Genomic DNA, 4,848 nt, shown 5'->3' with positions numbered 1-4,848 from the left:
AGGGAAGTTAGAGTCACCCATAATAACAACCCTGTTATTTTTGCACCTTTCCAAAACCTGCCTCCCAATCTTTTGCTCGGTATCTCTGCTGCTGCCAGGGAGCCTATAGAATACTCCCAATAGAGTAACTGCTCCCTTCCTGTCCCTTACTTCCACCCATACTGACTCAAAAGAGGATGCTGCTACATGACCCACACTTTTTTGTAGCTATGATAGTGTCCCTGACCAGTAATGCCACCCCTACTCCCATTCCCTCCCCCATCCTTTTTAGAGCACTGAAAACCAGGAATATTGAGAATCCATTCCTGCCCTGGTGCCAGCCAAGTCTCTGTAATGACCACTACATTATAATTCCATGTATGTATCCAAGCTCTCAGTTCATCACCTTTGTTCCTAATGCTTCTTGCATTGAAGTACACGCACTTTAGCCGTTCTACCTTACTACATTTACACCCTTTATTCTGCTTTTCTTTCCTCAAAGCCTCTTTTTATGTTAGATCTGACTTTATTCCATGCACTATATTTGCAGTTCTCGCATGACGTTTATCCTCCTCCACCTCACTATTTGCTTTAACACTCTGGTTCCCCTCTCCCTGAAAATCTAGTTTAACCCCCCCCCCCCACCCAGGCAACACTAGCAAACCTTCCTGCAAGGATGTTAGTCCCCCTCATGTTCAGATGCAACCCGTCCCGTCGGAACAGGTCCCACTTTCCTTGGACAAGGCCCAATTGTCCAGAAACATATAGCTCTCCCTCCTGCACCAACTCCTTAGCCACGTATTTAGCTGCATTATCTTCTTATTTCTAGCCTCACTAGCACGTGGCATTGGTATCAATCCTGAGATTGCAACCCTGGAGGTCCTGTCGTTAAACTTTGCAAGTAACTCCCTAAACTTTCTTTGCAGGACCTCTTCCTTCTTCCTATCCACGTCATTGGTACCTGCATGGACCACGACATCTGGCTGCTCACTTTCCCTGTTGAGAACACGGAGAACTCGATCCGAAATATCGTGGACCCTGTCACCAGGGAGGAAACAGACCATCGGGATTCTCGATCTCACCCATTGAACCTCCTATCTGTCCCCCTAACTATAGAATCACCTGTCACTGCTGCTCTCCTCTTTTCCCTCTTTCCCTTCTGAGCTGAGAGTCTAATCTCGGTGCCAGAGTCGTGACAACTGCAACTTGTCCCTGGTAGGTCGTCCCCTTGTGGAATGTGTGAGTTCGGAATAATTATAGCGAAGGTGTTGCTGCCCAATTTTAGTGGTTGAAGTCTAAGGATCAGTTACAGAGAGAGTCATTTTCTCTCAGAGCCTGATGTTTGGTGATATATTCGCTTGGAATTTTAATATTGAGGGCAAAATCTTGTCAGGCATGCAGAAGCATTCACCTCCCAGTCTCCACCCAGCTAACGGGTATCAGCTGCCAATCGTTTCCAACTCATTACCCTATTTAAACCGAGCTCTCATCCACAGCTCCTTCACAGAGAGAAATAGCCACCTCCTAGCAGTTGCTCCTAGCTTTCAGTTATTTTACTGATCTGTTGTGTTAAATATCTATTCTCGCTGGATGTATGGCCCATCGACGCTTGTTAATTTGCAGTTCATTATTAAGGTGGTCGCTTACCGCTATATCGTTTTATCGACACAGCCTCAGTATTAAGGAATTCCCTTACATTACAAAGACTCACCGGTCATTAAGCCTAAAATGGCTGCCTGTGGAGTATTGTTCAACAGGGGAAACAAAATGTAAGTACATGTACATGTGTTCACTATGACAGGTACTCAAGAAGACTGTTGCCAGAGTGGCCTTCATAAGCCGGACAATGTGTACTTGAGATGTGATATTATGTTCATCATCATCATCAGGTACCATGTCCAGTTTGAGCTTTGACTGCCATGGCCCACACACCTGGTTCGGGTCAAGTGGATCAATTGATTGGTATTCATTTCCAGTTCTCTAGCTGCTGTCTCCATCATCATTTGTCTTTGCCTTCCAATTACTTTCTTCCCTTCAATCTTTCCCATAATTACCGTGCATTCTAACTTCTCTTTCCTAATCACATGTCCAAAGAAGTTACGTTGCCTTTTCATGATCTCATACATTATTTCTCTTTTTGTGCTTGCTCTGTTCATGACATTCTCGTTAGATATTCGTTTCGTCCATGATATTCTTTGCATCCTCCTCAAAAACCACATCTCTGCTGCTTCAATTCGTGTCCTCATGTTACTAGATATTGTCCAGCATTCTGAACTATATAACATAGCTGGATAAACGTAACATTTCAGTACTCTGAGGCGGGTTGTCATGCCTAGTTTAATGTTGGCCAGTATATTCTTCATTCTTGTAAAACAGTATTTTGCCATTCCTATTCTTGTTACAGTGTGCGACTAGAGGTGACTGGAAGCGGACCCAAGAGCAGGAGACAGGCACGGAGACATGACACGGAGAAGGACTTGGACTCGGAGCCAGGACTTAGAATTGACTTGGACTGGGACTTGACTGGACTCGGAGCCTTGACTTCACTGGACTCGGAGCCTTAACTTGGACAGGACACTCGGAGCCTTGGCTTGGATTGGACACTCGGAACCTTGACTTGGACTGGGACTCAGAGCCTTGTCTCGGACTGGGGCTCGGAGCCAACAAAACAAAACAACGACAGAGCACTCGCATACCGGCTCGGAGCCGCGGAAAAACGGCCGGGCCCCCTCAGCAGGAAACGAGGTGACAAAAACAAACAATGACAGACCACTCGCATCCCGGCCTAAAGCAGCGGTAAAAACGGCCGGTCCTGCTCAGCTGGAAACGAGGCGACAAAAACAAAGAACGACGGACCACTCGCATCCCGGATCAGAGCAGCGGCGAAAAGGCCCGACCCACTCAGCTGGACACGAGACGACAAAAACAAACAACGACAGACAAAACGTATTTTGACAGGGAGAAGTTCGTAAAGACGGTCCCTTATTTTTGGCGGCTCAGAAGACGGTTCCTTAATCTCGACGGCTCGGAAAATCCATTCCCGCCCTGACTCAGGGACTAACCATTCTCTTGACTCGAAGCAGGAACAGAGGATGACAGGCTCTCGATTCGACCACGGAACTGCGACCGGCAGGTTCTTGATTCGGCTCATTCTCGGCAGCTGGAACGAGCACGGCCGCACCGCTGAGGTGATGAACCAGTAGCGAGTAGATGTAAGCCGGCGCTTATATGCTGACCAGTTCGAATAAAGATTAGGTGCCCCAATCAAGGAACCGAGTGGAACGCGAGGAAAAGGAAATTAACTAAACCAAGGAGTTAACCGACCTACCGTGACAATTATTCTTTTGATGTCAATGTCGCACCTGCCAGCTGGTGTCACCCAGCTCCCTAAGTTGCAAAATTTCTGTACTTGTTTTATGTATTCCCCGTTTACTCTCAGCCTGCAGATAGGATTCTCCTTCTTTTTGGATATCACCATACATTCTGTCCTTTTGCGATTGATATCTAGACCCATTTTTGCACTTTCTTCAACAACTATATCAATTAACTTTTGCAGTTCTTCCTCCGTACTTGCAATTAACACAGTGTCATCCACATATCTGAAATTATTGATGTTTTACCGCCAACTTTGATTCCCAAGATTTCTCTTATTTCTTTGCAATATTTTTACACATTAAAACAAATCAGGAGAGAAAACACACTCTTGTCTAACGCCTCTCTTTATTTTCGTAAACTAACACTTTTCCGTCTATTCTTAGTAATATACAAGCTAAAATATGTAAACAATGTAGTTTTGTGAAAGACAAAGGTACAAAGAACGCGATATTGATGTTAAGGATTCTATCAGAACGAGCTATTCAAGTGCAAAAAGATTTGTTTCTTTGTTTTATCGACTACACAAAAGCATTTGATAAAGTGAAGCACAATAAGTGATTTGGTTTATTATAGGTATTATCTTACATTTCCCAAAACATGGGCAATGCTCTATTTGTATTATCGTGTATAATTTTGTTTACCCTGTTACAGGGCCGATACCATTAAATCCGAGAGATTGTAAAGACAATTTGTGAGTATTTTGTCACGACCTGAGGGCATGATTGTTGGGGGAGGCTGGGCAAGCTGTGCCTGTATTACCTGGAGGGCAGAAGTCAGGGGGACGCTTAATAGATGTCCATAAATTCAGAGAGGGGCGTTTACAGGGTGAATGTATTCATTCCTTTCCCCGCGCTTTCATCTAAATTCCATTGAGTAGGCCCAAAGCTACCAAACCGTCCTCATATGTTAACCTCTTCAGTTCCAAACTCATCCTCGTGAACTTCTTCTGGACTCTCTTTCATGACGATACATCCTTTCGGAGATAAGGAGTCCAAAACTGTTGGCAATACTACAAGGAGTATACTGTGGAATGTCTTACAGACCTTCAGCATTATCTCCTTGGTTTTCTATTCAACTTCCCTTGAAATAAATATCATCATTGCATTTACCTTATTTGCCGCAAGCTGAAACTGTCCGTTAACCCGCTGGGACCCTATACATTTCTCAACTTTTCAGCACCTCCTACTTTTTTCTACCTATGTCGTTGGTACTAGTATGCACCACAATTCCTGGTTGCTTTCATTCTATTTTCAGGATATTGCTGGCGCATTCAGAAACATCGCTAACCCTGGCAACAGGGAGGCAAAGTACCATTCGTGTTCCTTTCCACTTTCATAGAATCGTCTCTCTGTCCACCTAACTATAGAGTCCCCTTTTTCTGCTGCCTTTCTCTTCCGTTTCCTGCACGTCTGAACTACAGGGGCAGACTCAGTGCAGAGGTGCTTCCACCAGTACCAGTTCCACCAACCACTCCTACCCCCAAATAGTACTCAA

The sequence above is a fragment of the Hemitrygon akajei genome, chromosome 3 (assembly GCF_048418815.1).
Source record: "Hemitrygon akajei chromosome 3, sHemAka1.3, whole genome shotgun sequence".
Lineage (NCBI taxonomy): Eukaryota > Metazoa > Chordata > Chondrichthyes > Myliobatiformes > Dasyatidae > Hemitrygon > Hemitrygon akajei.
The sequence above is the reverse complement of the archived record's forward strand: the minus strand, read 5'-3'. Positions refer to the sequence as shown.